Source organism: Loxodonta africana, chromosome 14 (genome assembly GCF_030014295.1).
Source record: "Loxodonta africana isolate mLoxAfr1 chromosome 14, mLoxAfr1.hap2, whole genome shotgun sequence".
Lineage (NCBI taxonomy): Eukaryota > Metazoa > Chordata > Mammalia > Proboscidea > Elephantidae > Loxodonta > Loxodonta africana.
In genome coordinates, this window is record NC_087355.1 from 77,026,254 (window position 1) to 77,054,219 (window position 27,966).

The 27,966-nt window shown below is 46.6% G+C and overlaps 1 protein-coding gene across 16 annotated transcripts in view; it reads left to right on the top strand.

The window, feature by feature from the left end:
- MYC (MYC proto-oncogene, bHLH transcription factor) overlaps nt 1-27,966 on the top strand; it is a 295,153-nt gene that overhangs the window by 48,073 nt on the left and 219,114 nt on the right. For all 16 annotated transcript variants that reach the window (XM_064268071.1, XM_064268070.1, XM_064268074.1 and 13 more), the window contains exons 4-5: nt 8,580-8,640; nt 8,950-9,251. The gene's annotated coding sequence lies outside the window, so the exon portion shown is untranslated. The remainder of the gene's footprint in view (nt 1-8,579; nt 8,641-8,949; nt 9,252-27,966) is intronic.

Genomic DNA, 27,966 nt, shown 5'->3' on the forward strand with positions numbered 1-27,966 from the left:
CTCCTGTCTTGGAGCTCACATACAAGTGAGGGGAATAATAGCCAATAAACCATACGAACATACATACATAAAATAAATAAGAAACGAGAAAACAGTGCTAACAAGGAAATACCAAGATGTATTTTCCAAGAAAGTAAATATGCTAGACATAGGATGAATGGCTACATTACACTGGGTGGACACAGCATTCTTTCCAGAGCTTATCTTATCTTATCCCCACAAACATGCCTTTAAGTACATATTACTATTTCCATAGTCCTAGCCTGACTAAGAAAAAACAAAAAAACAACCCATTGCCATTGAGTTGATTCTGACTCATGGTGACCCTATAGGACAGAGTAGAACTGCCCCATAGAGTTTCCAAGCAGTGCCTGGTGAATTTGAACTGCTGACCTCTTGGTTAGCAGCTGTAGCACTTAACCACTACACCACCACGGTTTCCAAAAACCAAACCCGTTGCCATTGAGTCAATTCCGACTCATTGTGACCCTATAGGACAGAGTAGAACTGCCCTGTAGGGTTTCCAAGGAGGCCTGGTGGAATCCTTTTGGTTAGCAGCCATGGCTCTTAACCACTATGCCACTGGGGTTTCCAGAAAATCACAGATAACGCTCTTTTGACAATATTGAGCCACTTCGAATAGCCTCTAGGTTACTGGTTAATGAGAAATAGAAGCCTTTATTTGTTTAAATCAAATTTAGAGGGTTTTCTGTTACCTTCAGCTGAGGGCCTTCTTAATGGTCACCAGAGTATTAAACAACAAAGAAATATATTCTTTTCCACATAGGAAGAGACAATTTCTTCTTATATCTCTCCTTTAGGATTGCTTGTATTTTCCTAGTAGCTTCTCAGTAGACTTCTTCTCATATACTATTGTCTAGAACTGAATCAACAGTCCATTTCTGAATTGATTACTAGCAAGGGAAATAGAATCATATGCTAGGCTTAGACTACTCATTGGGTGAAACAAATATCGAGGCATCAATCGAACATACCCCACAGAAGAGACATGCAATCAAAAGATGAGTAAGGACTTTCTGAACATAAAGCATTAGGAATAAATTACACATCCAAAGACCGGTAGATACCAGCTAAAGAGCTCTGGTGGCACAACAGTTAAGTGCTTGGCTGCTAACTGAAAGACTGGCAGTTCAAATTCACCCAGCGGGGCTGAAGGAAAAAGACCTGGTTAATGGCCTCAAGGAAACAAAGCGAAGTATTATAATGACATGTGCAAAGACCTGGAGGTAGAAAACCAAAAGGGAAGAACATGCTCTGCATTCCTCAAGCTGAAAGAACCGAGGAAAAAATTCGAGCCTCGAGTTGCAATAGTGAAGGATTCTATGGGGGAAAATATCAAACAAGGCAGGAAGCATCACAAGAAGATGGAAGAAATACACAGAGTCACTATACCAAAAAGAATTGGTCGATGTTCAACCATTTCAGGAGGTGGCATATGATCAGGAGCCAATGGTACTGAAGGAAGAAGTCTAAGGTGCACTGAAGGCATCGGCGAAAAACAAGACTCCAGGAATTGACGGAATACCAACTGAGATGTTTCAGCAAACGGATGCAGCGCTGGAGGTGCTCACTTGTCTATGCCAAGAAATTTGGAAGACAGTTACCTGGCCAGCAGACTGGAAGAGATTCGTATTTGTGCCCATTCCAAAGAAAGGTGAGCCAAACGAATGTGGAAATTATTGAACAATATCATTAATATCACAGGCAAGTAAAAAATTTTGCTGAAAATAATTCAAAAACAGTTGCAGCAGTACATTGACAATAATCTGCAAGAAATTCAAGCCAGATTAAGAAGAGGAAGTGGAACCAGGAATATCATGGCTGATGTCAGGTGGATCTTGGCTGAAAGCAGAGAATGCCAGATATATATTTGCCTATGTTTTATTGACTATGAAAAGGCATTCAGCTGTGTGGATCATAAGAAATTATGGATAACATTGTGAAGAATAGGAATTCCAGAACATTTAACTGTGTTTATGCGAAACCTGGATGTAGACCAAGAGGCAGTCGGAACAGAACAAGCGGGTACTTCGTGGTTTAAAATCAGTAAAGGTGTGTGTCAGGGCTGTATCTTTTCACCGTATTTATTCAACTTGCATGTGAGCAAATAATATGAGAAGCTGGACTATATGAAGAAGAATGCAGCGTCAGGATTGGAGGAAGACTCATTAACAATTTGCAATACACAGATGACACAACCTCGTTTCCTGAAAGCAAAGAGGACTTGAAGCACTTACCGATGAAGATCAAAGACTACAGCCTTCAGTACAGATTACACCTCAACATAAAGAAAACAGAAATCCTCGCAACTAGACCAATAAGCAACATCTTGATAAACAGAGAAAATATTGAAGTTGTCAAGGATTTCATTTTTCTTGAATCCACAATCAACTCCCATGGAAGCAGCAGTCAAGAACTTAAATGGCGTACTTATTGTACTGGGCAAATCTGCTGAAAAAGACATCTTCTAAGTGCTAAAAAGCAAAGATATCACTTTGACGACTAAGGTGAGCCTGACCCAAGCCATGGTATTTTTGATCACCTCATACGTGTGCAAAAGCTGGACAATGAATAAGGAGTCAGGGTGCTCCTTTGGAAGCGAAGATGGAGAGACTTCATCTCAAGTGATTTAGACATGTTATTAGGAGGGACCAGTGCCTGGAGAAGGACATCCTGCTTGGTAGAGGGTCAGCAAAAAAGAGGTAGAACCTCAATGAAATGGATTGGCACAGTGGCTGCGACAATGGGCTCAAACACAGCAATGATGGTGAGGATGGTGCTGGACCGGGTAGCGTTTCGTTCCGTTGTGCGTGGAGTTGCTACGAGTCAGAACCACTTCAACTGCACCTAACAACAACAATAATCTGCTCCCATAAAGATTAAACCAAAAAACCAAACCTGTTGCCCTCAAGTCAATGCTGACTCGTAACAACCTTATAGGACAGAGTAGAACTGTTCCATAGGGTTTCCAAGGCCGTAATATTTATGGAAGCCAACTGCCACATCTTTCTCCCTCAGAGCAGCTGGTGAGTTCGAACCAATGACCGTCGGGTTAGCAGCGAGTTCTTGACCCCTGCATCACCAGGGCTCCTTCTGTAAAGGGTACAACCAGAAAGCCCTATGAAGCATTCAGTTCTGTCGCATGGGGTTCCTATGTGTTGAAACTGACTCGACAGCATCTAACAACAGATATGAGCTTATTGAGTTAGAAAGTATTTATAAAACAAGCCATTTTAAACAAAAGGAAAAGACAAGAGACCAGGGAGAAATACTTGTAATTTGTTTGGCAAATGAAGTGTTAATATCCCATAAATTACTTCTGGAAATTTACCCTAAGGAAATCATTAAGGACATATGCAAAGATTTAGTCACAAGGATGCTCATAGCAGAGCTGTGTTTAATAATGCAAATTTGAAAGCAAGCTGAATTTCCAGCAATAAGGTACTGGTTCTATAAAATATGATACACTCTTACAGGGGAATGCTAGTGACTATTAAAAAATAATGCTGTAGAAATGTATGTGCTGTCATGGAAAAATGGTCATGATGTGTTATTAAGTGAAAAAAAGCAGAATACTAATGATGTACATGGTTTGATTCTAGGGGTGCGTGTGTGGAAGTATCTGGAAGGGCATACATCTCAGAGTTAACAATGGCTATTTCCTGTAGGTACTATATTGGTCATTTGTTTAATAGTGAGCTTGCATTGCTTTTTTTTAAAGGAGCAGGAGGAGAAGGGGAAGAAAAATAAAGGAACCTAATCCCTCGGGGAAAAATTTCGAAAAGTAAAAGAATCCCTCAACGGAAAAATGAGCATCGGGCCTGAGCAAAATATGTTCATTAAAAGACAGGCGGTGAGCCAGTAACCAAATGTGTAAATGCTCGTTCTCTGTAATAATCTGACTGCAATTAAAACGGAGATGAGATGCCTTTTTTTTTTTTCTCCCATTGAAGGGAAATGCTTTCCTTCCAAGAAAAGAGCCCTACTGGATTGGGAGAGCAGGAAAATGCCCAGGCTCAGAGATGAAACCTTTCTGAAGCACCGTTTATCAATAGCCGGCTCACTCTTATTGAGGGCCGGAAGTCCACTTCCGAACAAGTAGCCTAAGGAAGCAGTTAGAGGTTTCTACCAAGACTCGTGTTCTAGGATTGTCATCTCAGTTTTCTACAAAATGAAGAACGATTGATTGGAAACCACCTAAATGTTCAGGAAGAGAGAAACCGTTACATCTGTTATGTTGCTATAGATATATAATACATTATTAAGCAAGTATTTAAGGGCATATTTAATCAAAAATGCTTAATATTGCCCGGAAATGGGGAAATGTTTAGGATATGAAGACGCGTGAAAGAAAAGCAGCTTACAAAGATATGCTAATTTTGAAAAAAGGAAACAAATTCATTTATATACTTAGACATAGCATATACTTAAGACTGAAATAATATAACGTCAAAATGTTAATAATAGGCATCCCAGATAGTGAGATTTTGGACCATTTTGATGTTTGTTCTTACATTTTTCTATATTTTCAAATTTTTAATAACAAGTACTATTTGTGCATTACTAGCCAGAAAAAAATCCTGATATGACCTTGTGGATTTGAGGGAGAAGATGGCGCAGTCTGGAGTATCCGGTGAAGTCTTCATGGAAGATGAGAGATGGGGGCTGAGCTGCAAAAGACAGCAAGAACATCTTAGCCCTAATGATGTGAGGACCTGGAGGAAGAACATTCTAGGAGAAAAGTAAAAGCTAATGTGATGGGATAGCTAGATATTGGGTGGCCAGAATGGGAAGAGGGAAAACTGCATCTAAAATTTATAAGGAACATTCGTGAGAGCGAATATTCAGAGGGTTGTTGTTAGGTGCCATCAAGTCGGTTCCCACTCATAGCAAGTACAACACAACAAAATTGCCTATGTAGAACACAACAAAACTGCCTGGTCCTGTGCCATCCTCACAATCGTTGCTATGTTTGAGCCCATTGTTGCAGCCACTGTGTCAATCCATCTTATTAAGGGTCTTCCTCTTTCTCACTGACCCTCTACTTTATCAAGCATACTGTCCTCCTCCAGGGACTGGTCTCTCCTGATAACATGTCCAAAGCATGTGAGATGAAGTGTCGCCATCCTTGCTTCTAAGCAGCATGCTGGCTGTACTTCTTCCAATACAGATCTGTTGGTTCTTCTGGTGGACTCAATATTCTTCACCAGCACCATAATTCAAAGGCATCAATTCTTCTTTGGTCTTCCTTATTCATTGTCCAGCTTTCGAATGCATATGAGATGATTGCAAATACCATGGCTTGGGCCAGGTGCACCTTAGTCCTCCAAGTGACATCTTAGCTTTTTTGACACTTTAAAGAGGTCTTTTGCAGCAGATTTGCCTAATACATTATGTCATTTAATTTCTTGACTGCTGCTTCCATGGCGTTGATTACGGATCCAAGTAAAACGCAATCTTCAACAATTTCAATCTTTTCTCTGTTTATTGTTATTCATCTAGTTGTGAGGATTTTTGTTTTCTTTTTGCCGAAGTGTAATGTATACTGAAGGCTGTAGTTTTTGATCTTCATTAAGAGAGTATGAGTGGGGAAAGTATTGAAGTCAGAGGGGCCAGCTAGGCTGTTGAAGAAACCAGAAGAAAGGAATGAAACCTTATTTTACAGCGATAACTGTGGGAATGATGAAGTGGGAGGTGGCAGAATCTACAGGACCTAATCATTGCACAGACATTGAGAAGAGGGGAATCTGAGGTTTGGAGCCTCAGCAAATGGTAGGACCTGTCATAACTTATAATAAGGCCTGTGAGGTCATGCAGAACGCAGAGGACTATCAAACCATAGATTTGCAGAGATCATTCTATATGGAAGCAGCCTCTGCCTCTTGCCCATAAATGTTCATTCCTCAGAGTTTGATCCTTGGCCCTCTCACTTAGAATATACTCTTCGCTTGGGTAAGCTCATTTACTGAGCGATACATCAACAGTGTATACTATTCTATACACTGTTGACTGCTGTATTTACATCCCCTACCAGACACCTACAGCCACCTTCCTACTGGACTTCAATGGGAAGACCCCAAAACCAGTTCACAATCAAGGGCATCACGTTCCCTACCCCTATCTGTACCCTCTTCTTGTGTTCCCTATCTCAATAAGCAGGACCACCAACCCTCTAATTGCTGAAACCAAAAACCTGGGAGTCATCCTTGATTCCTACTTCCCTCTCCCCCAGGCTCCCCTATCTGGTGGGTTTGTTCTCTTAATCGTCCTTTGGGTCTACCCCTTTCTCTTCATTCCCAAGACCATCGCTCTGGTCTATAGACCCTTATTTTTTCTTACCCGAATTTCTGATGCCATCTCCTAATTGGTCTCATTGCTTCTTATCAAGTTGTGCTGAAATCTATTCTCTGCAAGGGAGTCAATGTTGGCCTAAGTAAGACAGCTTGTGTCCTGGCCCTGCTTACAGGTCTTCAGTGGCTGCCTACTTTCTTCAGGACAAAGGCTTCAAGAATCCAAGACCTTTTTATAACTAGTCTTGCCTTCTCTGTTTTGTTTAACCTTTCTCCTTTTTGCAACAGTGATTTTATACTCCAGCCATACAGCACTGCTTACGATTGCCAGCCTCAACATTTGCACCTGCTGTTCCTTTCCCTCAAGTGCCCCCATTCTCCTCTTTGTCAAACTGGCAAACTCCAACCTATTTTTCATGTTTCAGCTCAGGCTCCACCTCCCCTGGGAAGCCTCCTCAGCCCTTGTGAAGCAGATGCCTCTCTTTGTGCTTCCTCAGCAACTGGCATCTATCCACTTTCCTTCTGCTATCACAAGACCCAAGATGTCCATTCATTCATTCACTCCTTGCTTCTACATGCATTTCCTGAGCCAGTGCTGGGGGTATAATGGTCAGCTCAAGACATGTGATTCCTGACCCAGCATAAAACGATGACTGCAACTGTTTGCCTGTCTGCCTCAATAGCCTTTTCTGAACAGTGGATGAGCTTGGTTGTGTGTGCCTCCAGGCTTGGCCTTTGCCCTTGCTGTTCCTTCTGCCTGTAGCACTCTCTCCTGTCTTTGCAAGGCTGGCCTCCTTTATCTAGAGTCAGTTTCCCTCCTGCTCTAACCCTTTGTAGTTCTTGTCCCAGATTTACCGTCTCAATAGCTTTTATCACTGCCAAGATGACCTTGCTTATTTGCATACTTGTCTGTCTTTCCTCACAAGAGCAGGGACCTTGCCTGTCTGATCCCGCATGTAGCCCAAGGGACTAGAACAAGCCTTGCACACAATGGAGCTTGATGGTGTTTGATAAACGAATGTATTTTATAGAAAAGGAAGCAGATGTAGAGAAGGGGAGGACAGGTAGTGGGCATGAAATTAGTTAATTATAGACCCAGTACTAAGCAAGCCTCAGAATTACAGTTACAGAATGGAGAGAGGCAATATAAAAAGTGAGAGGAAAGATGGGAGTGTTAACACTGACTTTCATAGAGAGGAAGCTCTTGCTCTCAAACGGAGATGTCTAAAAATCAAACCCCAAGACTTCACTCTCTTCTTGTTTCCCATCGCCTCTTTTCTGAGCCTTTGCAGGATTATTTAGGAAGCAATAGCTGTCATGTGGTAAATCACTATTTATTTGAATTTCAACAATGCCTTCAGCTTCATGTTCGCTTGTTTTTCCTGTTAAAGAGAAACTAAGTACTTTACATTTTAAAACAGCAGCTCTAAGTTGGTTAACTATACGCCTGTTAACATTTTTAATAAACGTATTTCTTCCTATCTGTCTGACAGCCCTGCATTCACCCAGGTATATGTACATCTGCCTAAAAAGATGTCTTCTGGGATTTGCCGAATATTCATGAAAACTATTTCTGGCTGATAGAATTTGTTTTTATTTTCTTTGATTTCACTTCTGTATTTTTCTGCATAGTTTTTTTTTTTTTTAATTATGTGCATGTACTACATCATTTTACCAAGAAGATTTTTCTTTAAAAAAAAAAAATGGAAGGAGATATACCAAAATGTAATTGAGAGTTCATTTTGGGTGGCGGGGATATTATTTTTTCCTTTGTATTTTTTTTCTGAAAAACTATTTTAAATTCTAAAAGGAATTAAAAGAAATGTGAATATAAGATCAGTATAGCAGGTTTAGGGACCCAGAGGGGGCAAACTGAATCAAAGTCAAGGTCGAGTCCAGGGTTGAGGAAAGGCCTCAGCAGCAGACAGCTAGCAGGAGGGGCCAGGCAGGCACGGACCTGGGAACCGAGCTGAGGTCGCAGTGGGAGCTGGGTCTTTCCTGGCCATCACCCACCAGACCCGGGCTCCCCTGAGCTCAGAGCGGTTGGTTCCTGGGAACACCTGAAACGGCGAAAGGACTAAATTCTCCCAGCTCCTTCAGCACCATAAATAGCCGTAGGGGTTTATAACGGTCTTCCTTCCCTACTTTAATAGTAAATAAATAAATTACCACCGTAGCCCACAGACCTGCGGGAGCCACGCACCGAACAGGTGCTCCGTGGCTATAAATAAATACGTGAAACAAGCGGCTTTTTTTTTTTTTTTCAAGAGAGGAGACCTATTCACGCCGGGAAGAAGTCATCAGAAGAGAAATTGGAGATGACACAGAGGTAGGGAGGGGACAAAGCCTGGGGGAGGGGGAGGATGGAATGATGCGGAATGTAGGGTACTGGGCGGGGGGCGACGGGAGTGGTCTTCGCTTGCCCGGACTCTTTAGTATTGAAACCACTCATTTGCGCGCCCAACTCTGTACCGTGTGTGGCCTCCTTCAAGGGTCTGCACCAACTTGTCTTTACCCCCATCGTCTAGCAGAGTGCCTGGCTCCCCCGTAAGTGTTCAATAAATACTAGTTGAACTGCACGGAGGCAGCTCTTTCCATCGGTCCTGTTCTGGGAGTGTGTGTGTGTTGTCGTTGTTAGGTGCCGTCGAGTCCGTTCCGACTCATAGCGACCCTATGGCAACAGAAGGAAACACTGCCCGGTCGTGCGCCATCCTTGCATCTGGGAGTGTGTAGAGAACGACAATTAGACCGCACGCAGAAGTCCGGCGTTCTCGTGGGTGTCTTTGGAGGCACTTACTGGGCATTCGAGCGCCTAGTTTAATACACTGTGGAGGTCACCTCGGCCCGACTGGAGGGAGTGGGGCAGACAACTGGCACTCCGGACGGGTTTGCCAGCCTCAGCGCCTAGGGACCGCGGCAGACGTCGGAGGAGGCGGAAAGGTAGGTGCGCCTCTCTCGCCAGGCCCGCCGATGCTGGGTGGTACCCAAGGAGGCGCACGGATCACTGGGGATCGAGTTCAGTCAGGGGTCTTCTGCGCCAAGCGCACCCATCTCTTCGCCTCTAGTTTCTTCCACTTCACCGAACTCGCTTTGCCCGTCTGGAAAGTGGGACAACTACCTGCCTCCAGGGCGCTGGGGGTGGGTGCGGAGGAGTGCGGGACGCGCGGACGCCGCGCACTCGCGAGCTGGCATCCCCGGGAGGCTCCGGCTGGCTCGGTCGCGCCCGGGGCCGGGGCTCCGTAGATGCCCAGCCGCGTGCGGACAGCGTCCTCGTCCGCGCCATCTGGGCCCGCGGCGGCGGCGGCAGAGGGGCGGCTCCCGCCCGCCCCGCCCCCGTGCGCGGCCCTCCCCGCTGGGCGGCCGGCTCTGCCCGGGCAGCTCGCGGAGGGGCACGCGGCCTGGCGGGCCGGGCGCAGCGGCGCCCTAGGCGACGAGGACGCCCGCTGCGCGCCCACGGGGCCGGGCGCGCGGGGACCGGGGCGCACGCGGCCGGCGGGGAGGCCCCCCCGCGGCGGCCCGGAGCGCGAGCCGCCGTGACGTCACGGGCGGCCCGCCGGGCAGAGCGCGTGCGGCCGCCGAGCACATGGGCCCGCGGGCTGGGCGGGCGCGGGGTGGCCTGGCGGGGAGGCACGGCGAGGAGCCGCGGAGCTGGGATGGGCCCGGCACTGCCGGAGTGTCCCGCGTGGATTTCCACGGGGGAGGATGTGGGCGGCCCGGTGACCTTTGGCGACACGGCTGGATCCCCCCTCCGGTAAGTTCGAATTTTGTCCTCTGTGTTTATGGAAACTCGCGGGCCTGGGCCTTGCTAGGGTTGCGCAGTGAGTAGTTGGGCTGAGGAAAGGGGTTTTCGGATTCCGATGCCCGTGTGTTAACCGTGAGCTCTCCTCATCTCCAGACTCAAGACTGGCAGCGAGTTTGGGCGTTGGAGGGGGGAGGGGAGGGGAAGGGTGACACCAGATAGCCCGTGCATAGAGAGACTTATGGATTTATGCACTTGGTGAGAGGTATAATAACCAATCTCTACAAATAGACCCCTCCTAATCAGTGCAGATTTGGGGTTGCTTCTGTGGCTTGGAGGTCCCTTTGTGAAGCTAGAGGTCTTTGATCCCTAAAATCCTTTCTTCATCCCTTGACCATGCTCCCACCCCCAAAACAGGGTTGGGGGAAGGTGATTTCCGAAAACTCAGAAACTGTTTTTTTGAAACTTTCTCTGCTTTTGCATTGCATTTGTTGGTCTGCTGGCTGCCCCGACCCTCTTATCACATCTTTTTTCGGGGGATAGGTTGTCGATTTCATTGGATTTGCCCTCCCTTGGCTCGTGTGCCCTTATTTATGCCAGCCTTTGTGGCCTGGGTGTAGACTTTCAGGAAGCCAGCCATGAGGCGCATTTGTTCGTGTGTGGATACATCGTGATTTTTGCTGGTAATTTGCAGGCTTGGAATATTCTGTTCACTCCAGCCCCTGCTTTCAGGCCCTTCTAGAAGGTGAGAGAAGAGGAAATCCCTAGTGAGGGTTTAGGGACAAGAGTGTGAGGTTTTGCTGTTTACCTTCTGGTCTGAGTTGAGGCTCCTGGAGCGTTTTAGTTGCTGGGGAAAACCGAGGAGAAGCGTGTGTTTGTGTGTGGCTGGTGGGCGGGGGCCTTTGGGAGGGCGGCCTGCTGAGGACTGCGTCTGCTGTGCCATTTGGTATAGGATGTTGTAGGCCTATTTTGCATACTGGGGGTGACAAGTTGAGACTTGTTCACTTGACACAGTCCTGTGGTCATAGTGAATCTCTCTAAAGCTCTAACGTGTGGAGAAGGGTCTTGTATGGCTCCTTCGAACCCGTGTGAAACTTCCCAGAAGATTTATTAAGAGAAAAACCTTCATGGAAGTGGCAGAAGGACAAACAGAACTCTGTGCCTGGAACCAGCCTCGTGGCCTGGCCTCCACTGTTTGAGAAGGGAGCTGCATCTTGGAGGTGAGGAACGGCCTCGTGGTCTAAGCAGTCGGCATGTGGGCCCGGCTGGAATTCCACGTGTTGGCCTAGGCTTGGAAAGGGGGCAGGGGTCCTGTGCAGACTCTCATGCCACACCCACTGAATTCACTCCCGGAGGAGCTGTGTTCTATGGACACCTTGTTGTTTCCGTTGCTTGGTTAAGGGTGGCTTTTGTTGTTGTTGTTTCTTTACCTACTTTGAGCACAGGCTTTGCATAAATCAGGCTTCTCTTGAAAAGTTAAAGAAGTGAGTTTCTTTTTCCTACTGATTTGCCCCTCTCTTATGCATCTCCCCTGTCCCCTCCTCCCACCCCGGCCCCCAATGTTGTCTGTTTCTCTCCTTCTGTCCCTAGCTAGAGCTTTTCCGGGCTGGAAGGAGGGAGTTCTTTTTCTTGGTTCTGAGACATCTGACCCACACTGAGTTGTGTGATTGCTGGTCTAAAAACCCGGTGAATTCTCACCATTTGAGTGCAACCCCTTGTTCTTTCGGTTTGTATCCTGAATGGTTTGGGAGCCATGTTTACCAAAGCCCAGGGCCTCTGCCTGCCTGGGCTGAACACCTTTCTCGGCCAGCTCAGCTAAGGAGGCTCCTAGACCATAAGACACCCTTGTCCTTCTTCCTCTTTGCATGAGTGGCTCTCGATTTGGCCGGACCAAAGGCAGCTGGACCCTTTCTCGGGGAAGCGGAGGATCTTGGATAGTTGCCGTCCTCGTGGAGAGGTAGCGGCGGCCTGTTTGTAGCTGGGTTGCACTGTGTGTGTGTTAGGTGTCACATGGGCCTTCTGGATGCCTGGGTGTTTTATTTTGCGTTACACAGTTGTCTGTAGACATGGCACAGTCCTTGAGGTTTTTTTTTTTTTTTTTCTCTTTAAGGGACCAGGCTCCTCCACTACCCCGGAACTGCCCGGGGGGCCTGACCCAAGATGAGAACAACACACTTTCTGGAATAATTCTGACTGTTGTTGAGCCTTATTGACAGTCATTGCTGTATCTTCGCTAGAAAATCTCAGAACTTTCTAGACCTTACAGGAGAATGCTGGCAAAATTGGTCCTTTGGTAGGAGCTTCTTCTGTCTTCTGTTCTTCTGGCCCCATTTAATCTCAGGAACTAATAACAGTAATAATAACAATAATAATATTACTTGAATTAACATTGAGACCCAGCATCATGCCAGACACGGCACATTCTTTTCATTTTATAGTCCCAACAACCTTGTGAGGCAGTTATAATAAAATGTCCAGCATTGGTGGAACGTGTGGCGCGGGCCAGGCTCAGTTCTAAGTGGTTTAGATATATTGTCTCATTTAGTCTCTCAGCAATCCTATTAATTAGGATTATTATTATCATTATTTTGCCGATAAGGAAAACATAGCTCAGAGAGGTTAAAACAATTGTCCAAGGTCACACAGCCGGGGAACGGCTGAGCTGGAATTTGGACCAGGACTATCTGACTCCCTGGCCGCAGGGCTCTAACTTCCAGAAGTTCAAGGACAGTGAAATTAAGAACAAGCAGGAGGATGGAGTGTGTTTCTCAGCCTCCCACTCTACCCCAGGCACAAATAGAAACTTCAACATCTTGCAAAGAGGTACCAAGTGCTTTGGCTTCTGGGCTCCTCTCCCCTCCTGCTCCCCCATCTCTCCAGCAGAGCAGCCTGCAAACAATGGAGCAGGGAAGCCTTGGGTGGGGGCTGCAGTGCTGGGAAACTTAAGGGTCTGGGGGCCTGTGAAAGGGAGCCATGGTAGGGGATGAGCGCCCTAGTCTTGGTGAAGAATCTATGATTGTTTGCAAAATGAGACATCCAGGCATCACTCTAGGGCATTTCTAGGGTTTAATTAATAGCTCCTTTCACAGCTGATGGTAGACGTAGAGCTCTTTATAGCAAATGATCACATCTTTTTCTGTGCCCCCACCCCAAATGATAGAGACCCTAAGCAATACAAAGCGAAGCAAAGATTGGGATGGCCCCTTCCCCTAACCCTGTTGTTAAAACAAAACAATGCCAAGTCATAAAACAAGACTTAAATGATGCTGAAATGGCCTCATTTGACATTTTTTTTTAATTGCAGAGTTTTGAATTTTCTTTCTTTTTTTTTTCTTTTCCTTTTTTAGGGGCATGTGGGGCGTTATTTTGCTGGTGCCTGGTGGGTAGTCTGAGCCTCAGTATTGTTTACCTGTCTCTGTTCCCTTGTTGACCATGAACTTCTTGAGAGCAGGAGCTGGGAGGTAGTCATCTCTATGTGTCTGGTTCCTGGCACAGCCCCGGTGCTTTTTTGAATCAGGTGGCTGTCAAACTGCCTTGTCTTCAAGGAAACATTTACCTGCTTGGTCTACGGTCATTGTCTGTGAAAAACCTTGGACACGAGAGAGGTGGAGGGTTTGCCTCGAGGGAAATGGCTCTGAGGAACGAGAAGGAAACCGGCCAGCAGCAGAAGGCATCTGGGGAAGGGAGCTGGGTAGAGTTAATCTGGGTAACTTTTGGACAAGTTACTTTACTTCTCCAAGCCTCAGTTTCTTCATCTATAAAATGGAGATGATAAAGCACCTACCCCATAGATTGTTGTGAGGAGTAAATGGGTGATGAACAGAAGGGGCTTAGCAGAGTACCTGGGCTCATAGTAAGCACCCAGTATTACTTTGATATTACAGAGTCCTTGGGTGGCACAGTATGCTTGGCTCCTAACCCAAAGGTTAGAGGTTCAAGTATACCCCAAAGTGCCTCGGAAGAAAGACCCGGTGATTTACTTCCAAAAAATTAGCCGCTGAAGACCGTATGGTGCAGATTTCTACTCAGACGCCCATGGGGTCGCCATGAGTGGGAATGGACTCATCGGCAGCTGGTACTGGTTTTAATATTATTGCTGTTTCTTATCACTTCCTGTGGCTGCATAGAATGGTGGCATCTGAATCCATTTTAATGTGAAAAGGTGACGTTCTGGTTACATAGATGGCAAGATGGCAGTGACTTCACTAACTCCTTCCCAGGAGCCCTAAGAACTTTGCAGACTTGGTTTTTCTTTGTAAGCATCAGAAGTTCTGGTTAATATAAGAGAAAGGCAAGCAAGCAAGGTACAGAAGCAGACCTCTGTAGGGACAGGAGTCAGAGGACATGCCCCTCTGGAGTCAGAGGACACGCCTCTCCAGAGTCAGGCTGAGGCCTTTGCAAGCTCCTTATCCTCTCTGTGCCTTCCTGTCCTCTGTGCTAACCAGGGATGTGAATGGTTCCGCCCTCCTGGTGTTGCAGAAAGCGTATACCACAGGGGAAACACTCCAGATATAAATAACAAAACAAAAAACAAAACCAAACCCAGTGGCGTTGAGTCGATTCTGACTCATGGCAACCCAGATATAAAAGCAATTGTCATTTATTATTCCTTAGGACTTTGTTTTCCTGGTTAATGGCCCCATGTTTGCTATTCTGCTTAAGATTGATCGATTGATGGATGGATCCATTTACTGAGCAGTTGCTGTGGCCCACACTGTTCTAGTTGCTGGATGTGCAGCAGGGAACACAAGACAGAAATCCCCGTCTTCCTGGAGTGAGTGCAGGAGAGTCAGGCACAGGGGACCCCAGGATGGACAAGAAACCATCTGTTACGGATTGAGTTGTGTCCCTCCAAAATACGTCATAAATCCTAACCTCTGTGCCTGTAGTTTGGAGCCCTGTTGGTGCAGTGGTTAAGAGCTATGGCTGCTGACCAAAAGGTTGGCAGTTTGAATCCACCAGCCACGCCTTGGAAAGAAACCCTAGCGGGCAGTTCTACTCTGTCCTGTAAGGGTTTGGTTTTTGGTTCGGTATGCCTGTGGTTGTAATCCTTTTTGGGAATGGGTGTCTTTGTTACATTAATAAGACAGGATTAGTGTAGGTGTATTTCGAGCTACTCTCTTTTGAGATATAAAAGAGGTTAAACAAGCGAGCTAAGAGTTGGGGTAAGATAGATGCCATCACATGGAGATCTCCAAGGAACCAGGAAGCGGAAGCTGAAGAGATAGGGGACCTTACTCCAGAGCTGAAAGAGAGAGAAAGCCTTCCCCTAGAGCCTGCACCCAGATTTCAGACGGGTAGCCTCCTAAACTGTGAGAAAATCAATTGCTGTTTGTTAAAGCCACCCACTTTCTCTTATAGCAGCACTAGATAACTGAGACACCATCCATCTGTGTCTTCAGGAAGCTCCCAGTGTGGAGGAGGGACAATTGACGATGATAACTGCTAGGAAAAAGGAGAGACAGGTTGAAGGAGGACTGCAGCCTGCTGGGCCTGGGGCATCAAAAAGCCTTGTCCAGGAGGGTATAGCCTCCTGGGGGCACCAGTCTCAGCAAGGTCCCAGTTCCCTGGACCTGACAGGGAACAGCAGGCTGGTGGTGCAGAGGCGTGAGGCCCCAGCGCTTTGTCCTTGGTGCTGTGGCTGAGGGTGTCGGCGGGGGGGAGGAGGTGGGAGAGGTAGATGGGGTGGGGCGAGGTGGGAAGGGGGACTTCCAAGAGCCTTAAAACCCAAAACCCATTGCCATCGCCGTTGAGTTGATTCCGACTCATGGGCCACCCTTAAAGACTTTGTAAACTGGGCCCTGCAAGCTCTGGGCATTTTTCAAGGGTCGTAAGCCAGGAGCAGCTTCCCAGATTTACCTTTAGGACAGTGACAGAGGCCCTGAGGGGTAGATTTCAGGAGAGAGTTTCTGAGTGGGGGCTTTCAGGCCCTTGATGGACAGGTCTATGACTAGGGAAATTAAATGACCCTCCCTCAAATAAAGAAAATAGCAGCTCGTCTTTGAGAATCAGGGCCTAGGTGGTGCACAGAGCATTTTTAGAACAGTGAAACTAGTCAGTGTCACATTGTAGTGGTGGACTTGTGACCTGCATTTGTCAAAACCAGTAGGACTGTACAAGGGTAGAGTGAACGCTAACGTGAACTGTGGATTTTAGTTCATAATCATGTGTGGATATTGGTTTATTAATTGTAACAAATCTTTCCATTTATCTTGATGTTGCTTATTGGTCCAGTTGTGAGGATTTCTGTTTTCTTTATGTTGAAGTGTAATCATCCTGAAGGCTGTAGTCTTTGATCTTCTTCAGTAAGTACTTCAAGTCCTTTTCACTTTCACCAAGCAGGGTTGCATCATCTGCATATCCCAGGCTGTTAATGAGTCTTCCTCCAATCCAGATCCGTATTCTTCTTCATACAGTCCAGCTTCCTGGATTATTTGCTCAGTGTTAATGATGTACTAATGTGCTATTTACATTTACGTATAATATTTATTACGTGCTAGGCACATTTCTAGGGAATCTTGGTGGCACAATGCTCAGCTGCTAACTGAGAGGTAAGCAGTTCGAATCTACCAGCCACTTTATGGGAGAAAGATGTGGCAGTCAGCTTCTGTAAAGATTTACAGCCTTGCAAACCTTATGGGCAGTTCTCCTCTGTCCTATAGGGTCATTATGAGTCGGAACTGACTCGATGGCAGTGACTTTTTTTTTGGTTTAGACATGTTTCTATGCATCAGTACACTGTATTCATTCTAATTTATTCACCAGGTATTTGTGGAACGCCTGTTGTGTGCCCAGCAGTGTTGAGGCCTTGGATATTCACTAGTGATCAAAACAGGTGTGTACCAGTTGTAAAGAGCTTATAGCTTAGTGGATCCAAATGTTAAAGAAATAAACATGCCACCCCTCCTCCTGCATAGAATTCCATTATTGTAAGGCAGATGAAAGACTAGGGCTTTTATGAAATAGAATAATGTGAGAGATTGGTTTATATGGGAGGTGGCGGGATTTATTTTGGAGTCCTCTCTGAGTTATGGACATTTGAGAGAGACATGAAGACTTGGTAGAAGTTAAGCAGAGAAGGAGCAAACCACAAATAAAAAAGGAAAAGATTGATAAATACAACTGTATATTAAAGAAAAAAGCACATCCAGGCAACAAAAGCTATAATAATGTTAAAAGCCAAATAAAAGACTTAGAAGATCTATTTCCAAAGCATGTAGTGTGAGAAAGCACTAATACCTAGACTGTATAAAGAATTCCCAGAAGTCAATAATAAAGGACAAATTAAGAAATTATCAGAAGAAGATAGCAGAATAGATGATAAATGTGAAAAGATTCCAAACCTCACTGATAATTTAAAGTCAAATTTTTTGAGGCATCGTTTACATACAGTAAAATTCACCCTTTTTAGTATATAATGTTAAGAGTTTTGATAAAATCATACAATTGGGTAAGGAAGTTGTGTAATCACCGCAAACAAGGTATAAAACATTTCCGTCACCCCCAAATTTTCCTCTGGCCTCTTGGTAGTCAGTCCCCTCCTCCACCCCCACCTTCTAACAATCACTGGTTTGTTTTCTGTTATTACACCGTCGTTGTTGATGTTAGCTACTGTCTGAGTAGGTCCTCCACTCGTGTTATGATCTATAGATTTCTCATTGGCTGATTTTTGGAAGTAAATCACCAGGCCTTTCTTCCTAGTTTGTCTTAGCCTGGAAGCTCTGCTGAAACCCATTAAGCATCATAGCAACTTGTAGGCCTCCACTGACAGATGGGTTGTGGCTGGGCGTGGGGTGCACTGGCTAAGATTCGAACCCAGGTCTCCCACATTGAAGTGAGGATTCTACCACTGAACCAATGGCTCAGTCCATTTTGCCTTTTTCAGAATGTCGTATGAATGGAACCATACTGTATGTAGCCTTTTGAGTCTGACTTCTTTCTCTTGGCAAAATGCATTTGAGAAGCTTACAAGTTGTTGTATGTATCACAGCTTGAGTGTTTTTATGACTGAGTGGTATTCCACTGTATGGATATAAAAAAAAAAAAAAGGTATGGATATACCCGTTAGTTTATTCATCCTTTGGCTGAAGGATTGTTGTTGTTGTTAGATGCCACTGAGCTGGCTCTGACTAACAGTGACCCTATATGTACAACAGGACGAAACACTGCCCAGTCCCGCACCATCCTCACAGTTGTTTTGCTGGAGCTCATTGTTTCAGCCACTGTGTCAGTCCATCTCATTGAAGGTCTTCCTCTTTTACGGTCGCCCTCTACTTTACCAAGCAGGATGTCCTCTTCCAGGGACTGATCCCTCCTGATAATATGTCTAAAGTATGTGAGACGAAGTCTCGCCATCCTTGCTTCTAATGAGCATTCTGGCTGCACTTCTTCCGAGACAGATTTGTTCGTTCTTCTGACGTTCCATGGCATTTTAATATTCTTCGCCAACACCATAATTCAGAGGCGTCAGTTCTTCTTCAGTCTTCCTTCTTCATCGTCCAGCTTTTGCATGCGTTTGAGACTATTGAAAACACCATGGCTTGGGTCAGGTGGACCTTAGTCCTCAAAATGATATTTTTGCTTTTTAATACTTTAAAAAGCTCTTTTGCAGCAGATTTACCCAGTGCAATGGGTCGTTTCATTTCTTGACTGCTGCTTCCATGGGCATTGATTATGGATCCAAAATGAAATCCAGTTGAGGGATATTTGGGATTATTTCCAAGAGATACATTTTCATGTTATTAAAATTTACAGAAAATAGAAAGTCTGACTCAGGTGTTGGCGAAGCTGGGTGGCACAGAAATCCTCAGACTCAGCTAGTGACAGTGTGAGGTCACTTTAGAGACCAATTTGACTGCAGGTGGTAAAACGGAAAACATCTGTGCCCATGGCTTTATTCTACTCCCAGGTGAATTCGAGAATTCATAGATTAGCTATATGTTACTCAGGGATACTTAGAGATGTATGTGAATGTATAAGAAATGGGCTGGAAGGATCAATATCAAACTCATCTGGGGAGCAGGAGGGCTGGAGGGCACCCAGGGCCAAAGGCTAGTTGAACTTTAATGCTTTTTAGAAGGAGAATATATACACATTCATTTACAAACTTTGAAGATATATAGAAAGGGAAAAAAGAGTGAGCATATATATACAATAAATTCCAGGTTCTTTAAACTTCTTAAAAAAAAAAAAAGTTTGAGGGAAGGATGTACTAGGCATAGAGAAAAGCGGGGGTGGGGACCCCAAGGCAGGAAAAGGCATGAAGTGGTCAGGGTATCAAGAGACCCATGTGCCCGGAGTGGAAATGGAGTGACTGTCTGGAGGAGAGAGGCACAGGACGAAGAGGTCCCAGGGTGAGCAGGTGCCAGGTCAGACAGGGCCTTCAGTGCGTCGTGTGCTGCTAAGAGAAGCTGGGCTTGATTTGATTACGTTCTTGCTGGGATGACCATGTACTCGGGAAGCCTGTTTTAGGTGCATTGCGGTAATCTAGGAAAGCGATCTCAGTGGCCTGGGCTCCGCTGTTGTGGTGGAGAGGAAGTGAAAAGGGTCGTTGCTAGGTACCATTGAGTTGGTTCTGACTCATAGCGACCCTATGTAAAGCAGACGAAACACTGCCCGGTCCCGTGCCACCTTTACAATTGTTGTTATGCTTGAGCCCATTGTTGCAGCCACTGTATCAGTCAACCTCGTTGAGGGTCTTCCTCTTTTTCTCTGACCCTCTACTTTACCAAGCATGATGTCCTTCTCCAGGGACTGGTCCCTCCTGATAACATGTCCAAAGTATGTGAGACAAAGTCTTGCCATCTTTGCTTCTGATGAGCATTCTGGCTGTACTTCTTCGAAGACGGATTTGTTCGTTCTGCCGGAAGTCTATAGTATAGTCAGTATTCTTTGCCAACACCATAATTCAAAGGCATCAGTTCTTCTTCGGTCTTTATTCATTGGCCAGCTTTTGCATGCCTGTGAGACGATTAAAAACACCGTGGCTTGAGTCAGGTACACCATTGTCCTTAAAGTGGCACCTTTGCTTTTAACACTTTAAAGAGGTCTTTTGCAGCAGATTTGCCCAGTGCAATGCATCATTTGATTTCTTAACTGCTGCTTCTGTTGATTATGGATCCAAGTAGAATGAAAGTGTTGACAACTTAATTCAACATTTATTTTGGAGGTAGAAAGGACTTCTGCTTGAAGGGTGAAGTTCGAGGGTGTGATAGTTAAGATTGTTTTTCAACTTGGCTGGGCCACGATTCTCAGTGGTTTGTCAGTTATGATGTAGTTTGGCAGTTATGTAACGATGTCATCACCTCCACGATGAGATCTGATGTAATGTGATCACCTCCATGATTGGATCTGCTGTGAGTAGCTAGTCAGTCGAAAAGGAGTTTCCTTGGGGGTATGGTCTGCATCCAATATAGACTTTCTGGCAAAGCTCTCTGGCTTTTGCTCGCTCCGGATCCTGCAGCTGGCCCCTGTTCATCTGACCTCCACTTCTTGAGACTTAAGCTAGAAGCTTGCCAGACGACCTTGAGGTTCTTCAGCTTCTGGATCTTGGGTTCACGAGCCCCTACAGCTACATGAGTCAGGAGAAGCCTCTAGTCTGATCCATGAATTTGGGACTTGCCAGCCTCTACAACCACATGAGCAATTTCCTTGATACATGTCTTTCTCTTTCCCTCTCTATATTTACATACGTAGACACATCACTGGTTTTGCATTTCTAGAGAATCCAGCCTAAGACGGGGGTTCAGAGTGGGTGGTGATGGCCATGGGACCAAAGAGGTAGCCAGGGGCCTTCTAAATCTTGTTGAGGAGCTTGGATTTTATCCTATCAGCAGTAGGGAGCTATTGAAGGTTCTGACCAGGGGCAGGGTGAGATTAGCATTTCAGAGATCTGTCCTCAGGTGGTATTATCAGCCTGGAGTGTCTGAAGAAAATTCTAGTTAGTGCAGCTGGAGAGTTCATCTACTGCTATCTTATTTGGATGCAGGGTTTTTCTAAAGGAAATAGGAATAAGAAAGGGCCCTTGTGTGCAAATTCCCCTGGAATTTATGGGACAGAGGCTGTAAAAGACGAGGCTTGTGATGGATTGAATTGTGTCTCCCAAAAATGTGTCACCTTGGCTGGGCCATGATTCTAAGAATTGTGTAATTGTCCACCATATTGTGATCTGATGTGATTTTTCTATGTGTTGTAAATCCTGCCTCTATGATGCTGATGAGACAGGATTAGAGGCAGTTATGTTAATGAGGCAGGACCCAGTGCACAGGATTAGATTATATCTTGAGCCAATCTCTTTTGAGATATAAAAGAGAGAAGAGAGCAGAGAGACATGAGGCCCTCATACCACCAAGAAACAAGAGCCAGGAAAAGAGTGTGTACTTTGGACCCAGGGTCCCTGCACTGAGAACCTCCTAGGCCCAGGGGAAGATTGATGACAGGTACCTTCCCCCAGAGTCTACAGAGAGAGAAAGCCTACCCCCGGAACTGGCCCCCTGAATTCGGACTTGGAGCTGGCCCCCTGAATTCGGACTTCTAGCCTTCTAGACTGTGAGAGAGTAAATTTCTCTTTGTTGAAGCCATTCTCTTGTGGTATTTCTGGTATAGCAGCACTAGATAACTAAGACAAGGCTCCTCTGGCGTTTGTGGGGATGAGCTTTACTCTGTAGTCCCACTTAAGTAATGATTCGTAGAAGCAGGCCTGAGGGAGCCTTGGGGTCACATCAGCCCATCTTCCCACTTAAAGATTTACAAAGGAGACCGCTCCTTCTGTACATTGCTTTGTACAGAACAAATGAGTACATCTTGTCCACAAAAGCCTCTGAGGCGAGGGCCAGGCAGTCCTAGCCTGGTTTATGTTCAGAGGCGACAGTCAGTGGGGGCCGGTGGCTCCTCCATGCTCAAGATGCCATTGCTTCCCTCCACTTACAAGGCTGCCCGCCCCCTCAGAACACCTGGGTGGAGATGGCTTCCCAGAAATGTGCTCTCCGAAATGGAAGGGGACCTGGAGCCAAAGTGTGGCCTCCAGGTGGGCTGGGCCTTGGGGGCCGCCCCTGGCCTTTGCTTTGTCCAGTTCTTGGCTGACTTGTGTCCTCTCTCCTCCCCACACTCTGACAACATCTCCTCCAGGCGGGGCAAGGGCGGTATCTCTTCCCTATCTTCTCTCTGGACATTCCATACATGCTTTCCCGGTCAGAAAGCCCGGTCAGAAACGTTCCCTGCATACTTATACCCTTAAAAAGGAGAAGCAAAGGGTTTTTAACAGAGAGGGGTGTAGAAGGGAAAGGGAGAGACCTGTTTCAGTTTCTCAAGTTGTAAAACAAGGAGGTTGTCTTGGCAACCACCACTTAAATGTTACAGTGTCCTGCATATGAGAGCTGAGGGCCTCCTGAGACCCACTGCAGGGACTTGGCCACAGTCATGCAGCCTTCCCACATCTGTCCCCGGCCCCTCGTCAGAGCACTGGCCCCTCCTGCGTGCTGTGGCCCCCTGCAGGATTCTCCTGCCTGGTCTTCACGCTCCCACTCTTGCCTGCCTCCTACTCTGAGTAAGCTTTTAAAAATTGCGTACTCTGTCCTGAAACTCAAAAACCTAAACTTATTAGTCTGGAGGTATTGTGAGTTGCTCTTTAGTCCATTCAGACTCAAGCCTCTCACATTTTCAAAATCAGATTGCCAGGCTTGTCTTTCGGGATGCCTGTGGCTGGGTTTGAACCTCCAGCCTTTTAGTTAACAGTCGAGCACTTCACCACCGTTTGTGCCACCCAGGGACCCCATGCATGATGGGCCCCCAGCGAGTATTTACTGACTGGATGACTGGATGGTGGCGTTGGGATCAGAATGCAGCCCTCGCTGGCACTAAAGACGGTGTGCTTTCCACCCCACGGAAGCCTCTGGTCTGCATCAGAAGGAGGCTTGTCAGGTCAGTGACAGGAGGCTTGTCAGGTCAGTGACAGGAGTCAAGTGGCAAGAAGGCAGATAAGGGGCTTAGATAGTTTTGAAGTTTGGAGTGATGTGATTCTTCAGGGACAGCTTGTGGGGTGGAAGCCTGGAGGACTGGTGCCACAGCCCTAAGACTGAAGTCTCAGGCAGTGAGAGATTCAGCCAGCCTGGGAAATGGGACAGGTTTCCCTTCCCCTCCCCACTTCCTCTCCTGACTCCCACTTGTGCTTTGTGTCTCAGTTTATGGGTCACCTCCTCCAGGAAGCACTCCCTCTTCTACCCGAGCAGAGGGTCTCCTCCAGAGCCCTGCCCAGGACTCAGCATGGCTGGCCCTGTTGTATCGTATTGCAGGGGTGGGTCCCTGCCAGGCCTTGCAGACTCAGTTGCTGATGAGGTTGAGCAGACCCCCTCGATGCACCAGATGGGCCCAAGAGAGGACAGTGGGCGGTGGCAGCTGCCCTTGGGTCTGCCCCTGCCTTTGCCCCATGCCAGAAGTTAGGTCCGGTGTTGCCAGAGCTTCCATATTTTTGAGAAGCCAGATACCTTTTTTTTTTTTTTAATGTAAACTTACCTAATTTTCAAATGTTTCTATGCAGATTTTTAAAGAACACTCACAGGCCAAGGACAGCACACTTGGGGGCCAGATGCGGCCCTGCACCAGCAGTTTGCAACCCCCAGTTTGGTGTGTCTCTCCCACATTGTCCAGGCTCCTGCAGGCTTACCATGCCATGCCTTTCCTTTCTGAAAGCTGGGAGCTGGTGGGTCACTGTGGGTGCTCTACATGGCAGTTGACTTCAGTGCCATGACTAAGTGCCTCCCACATACCTGGTGTTAATGTTTTTTCCCTTAGAACTGTTTGTTCAGAGTGTTACTCTGAATTACTTCTTCCGCCCCTTGCATGCATTAGTGATAGATGTGTGTGCCTGGAAAAGTCATCATCCGCTAGATTTTAGATTGCAATTTCCTTTTCTCCCTTCGCACATGTTGGCTTTTTGGAGGAAGTCAATTCTTTTGTATCCTGCTGCTTAACTCAGGGCCTGTCCTAGGTTGGTCGGAGTTACTAAACAGTCAAGGTTTCCGGCCAGCTTACTGGCTTTTACCTCCCAGGTGGTGAGCCATGGCTGATTACCCCCAGGGAGGAAATAGGATTTTCAGATTTCATTTTCAATGAGCTATCAGGTTAAGGAAACTAGCTGACTAGCTCCTATGAGGAAAAAAAAAAAAAACCCATTTTGTGGATATCTCCTATCTTGTTCTCTTTCTAAATATCTTGAGGATGAATGCAATAAGTGCATACGGTTGGGAACCATAGAGGCTTTATATGTGTACTTCATTGGGTTTGGGGAAGCTGTTCTATTAAACAAGGGTCTTTGGATCCTAGGAAACCCTGGTAGCGTAGTGGTTAAGCGCTGTGGCTGCTAAAAGGTTGGCAATTTGAATCCATCAGGCGTTCCTTGGAAACCACATGGGGCAGTTCTACTCTGTCCTGTGGGGTCGCTATGAGTCAAAATCGACTCAATGGCAGTGGGTTTTTAGTTTATTCAATACTAAGGTATGTCTGGAACTGTGCTGAATAAAGAGGAACTACAGATTTTTATAGATTTTATTGCCTGGAAGATCCAGTCCTTGTCTTTCAGGGACGCAGAGTGAGGGCAGAACACCCATGGAGACAATAGAGCATTAATGTAGCTACAGTACGTGTGGTGCTGTTTAATAGTTGTATTTGTTTCCTAGAGCTGCCATAAAAAATTCCGCAAACTGGGTGCCTTAAAAGAACAGAAATGTATTGTTTCACAGTTCCGGAGGCTGGGAGTCCAAATCAGACTATCTGCCTTGATGATTCCTTCTGAGGCTTTGAGGGAGAATCTGTTTCATGCCCCTCTCCTACCTGCTGGTGGCTCCAGGTGTTCCTCGGTTTGCAGCCGGAGGGTCACATAGAGCCCTTTCTCTGTCTCCCTGCTTCTGTGTCTCCTCTCTTTTATAAGGACACCAGTCATAGAGGATTGGGACCCCCCCCCCCTCCAGTATGGTTGTATTAACCTCACTGATAACAGATTCAAAGACCCCATTTCCAAATGGTCACATTCACAGGCACAGGGGTTAGGACTTCAGTATATTCTTTTGGGGGAAACAATTCCATCTGTAACAATATTCATAAAACCAAACCCATTGCTGTTGAGTGGGTTCTGACTTGTAGCGACCCTATAGGACATAGGGTTTCTAAGGCTGTAATCTTTACGGGAGCAGACTGCCACATCTTTCTCCCACAGAGCGGCTGGTGGGCTCAAATCGCTGACCTTTTAGTTAGTTGTCCAGTGCTTAGCCATGGCACCACCAGGGCTCCGTATAACAGGATTAAAAACCAAAACACATTGCCGTTAAGCTGATTCGGACTCATGGCAATCCTCTGGGATAGAGTAGAACTGCTCCATAGGGTTTCCAAGGAGCGGCTGGTGGATTCTAACTGCTGACGTTTTGGTTAGCAGCCGAGCTCTTAACCCCTGGGCCATGAGGGCTCCATAACTATTAAGGGTGGAGCAAACGGTTAAGTGCTCGACCGCTAGCTGAAAGGTTGGCAGTTTGAACCCACCCAGAGGCACCTTAGAAGACAGGCCTGGTGATCTGCTTTTGAAAGGTCATAGCTTTGAAAACCCTGTGGACTAGTTCTTCTCTGCCATGAGTCAGAATGGACTTGATGGCAACTTACAATAACAACAGTAATAAAATAGCATAATGTAGATGTTAAACTCTGACCGTATGCTAGTTTTAAGAACTTTCCTGTGTTAACTCATGTAAACAATAAAGATGAGACAGACCCTCTTCCCGCCCTCCGGGGCTTACAGCCACACCCAGAGCTGATGGGGAACCTGCCCTCCCAGTGTGGCGCAGCTTCCAGGTGGGGGACCAGGGAGGAAGTCGAATCTGGGTGTGCTTCACACCTCTGACTCCTTAAACTTTGTCACCCCCAAAGGGTGATGATTCAGGTAACACGGAAACCCGATGATAGGACTGGAAGCTGAGCCCCTGGAAAGTGTTCTTCTCTTGTCAGTGGTCCTGGAGTACATGTTTCCTTCACCCACAGGGCTGGTGGTTGAACATGGACCTGTGCTTGACAGGAAGCTGTCTTTTGTTGGTAAGGTCTCTCTCCATCCTCCATCAGCTCCCCGCCCCCATTACCCCCCAGAAAGGAGTTTCAGATCATCTTGGAGGAGCTGAGCAAGTGAGACACCTGGGCCACCTCGGTGCCCCTGTAGAGGTGATGGAGTCTACCTCATTGTATCAGTTGGGGAGGGTTCCTTCCTGGGGATGTCCCGAGTGAGCCAGCCTTCGTCTCTCCTGGCCTCCATTTCTTCACCATAACAGAAGGGGCGGGCTGAAGTATTGAGGAGCAACTACTGCTGTACGCTGGGCACTTCCTAGTTGTGTGGCCACTGAGTTGATTCTGACTTTTAGCAACCCTATACGACAAAGTAGAACTACCCATAGGGCTTCCTAGGCTGTAAATCTTTATGGAAGTGATTGCCACATCTCCTGCAGAGCGGTTGGTGGATTCCAACCGCCAGCCTTTTGGTTAACAGCCACGAGCTTCAACCATTGCGCCACCAGGGCTCCTTACTAACCTGCTGTCACTTATAGTATTGAGCTCCTGCTGTATGTTGCATGCTGCCCCGGCTGCTCTGCAAGTTCTGACTTATTTAATCCTCCTAGCAACTCTTTGAGGAAGCTTGGTGGTGCAATAGAGCCCTGGTGGTACAGTGGTTAAGAGCTTGGCTGCTGACCAAAAGGTCAGCAGTTCAAATCCACCAGCCTTTCCTTGGAAACCCTATCGGGCAGTTCTACTCTGTCCTAGAGGGTTGCTATGAGTTGGAATCGACTTCATGGCAACAGGTTTGGTCGGTAGTGCAATGGTTAGGAGCTTGCCTGCTAACTGGAAGGTTGGTGGTTTGAACCCAGCAGCTGCTCCTTAGGAGAAAAGACTTGGTGATCTGCTCGCATAAAGATTACAGCCTTGGAAACCCTATGGGGGCAGTTCTGCCCTGTCCTATAGGGTCACTATGAGTTGGAATCGAAACCATGGCACACAACAACAACAGCCCTTTCAGGTAACTGATGGGATTGCCTTCCCTGAACTCAGCCAAGGTCATCCACCTGGGAGTGCCAGAGCGCAGACCTTGACCACTTGGCCGGACTGCCTCCTGAGTCTCTGCCCTCTCCACACCAGAGGCCAGCGTTTGCACTGTGCCAGGCACCCACTTCAGCTCTTACATGCCTTTTCCTCTCAGCAGTTCTACCTGGTGGATGCTATTGCCCGTTTTGCAGAAATGGCAGTGGGCACCCACCTTGCCTGTAGGGTAGGGATCTTGCTAAGAAAAGCAGCCAGTGGCAGAGCAAAGTACTAGCCCTGGAAAAACCAACATTGCACCATCTTTCAAAGGCCTCCTGAGGGATGTCCCATCTGCAGAATAATTAGCAGATATTTTGGGCGTGATTGTAGGCCTGAGGGAATCTTGACAGTAGCCAGTTGCTTATTGAGTAGGTTCCAACTCATGGCGACCCCATGTGTTTCAGAGTAGAACTGTGCTCCGTAGCATTTTCAGTGGCTGCTTTTTTGGAAGTAGATCACCAGACCTTTCTTACGAGGCTCCTCTGGTGAACCGGAAACTCCAAACTTTCCGTTAGTAGCCGAGCACGTAACCATTTGCACCACTCACAGACCCCCAGAATCACACCCACTGCAAACTGAGGCTGAGGCAAAACCTGATGCAGAAGCACGAAGAGAGGGGATGTGATGTGAAGAAGTCACACAGTGGTAGAGGTGGGATTGGAACCCAGAATCAGCCCTGGTCCAGCTGCAGGTCTAAGATGCCAGGCAGGTTCACAGTCCAGTCCAACCACAGCTGCCTGCCAGGTGAACTTGACCTGTCTCAGTGGGATTTTCCTCACTTTCCCTTCTGTGTGTCCCAATCCTTTATGCATG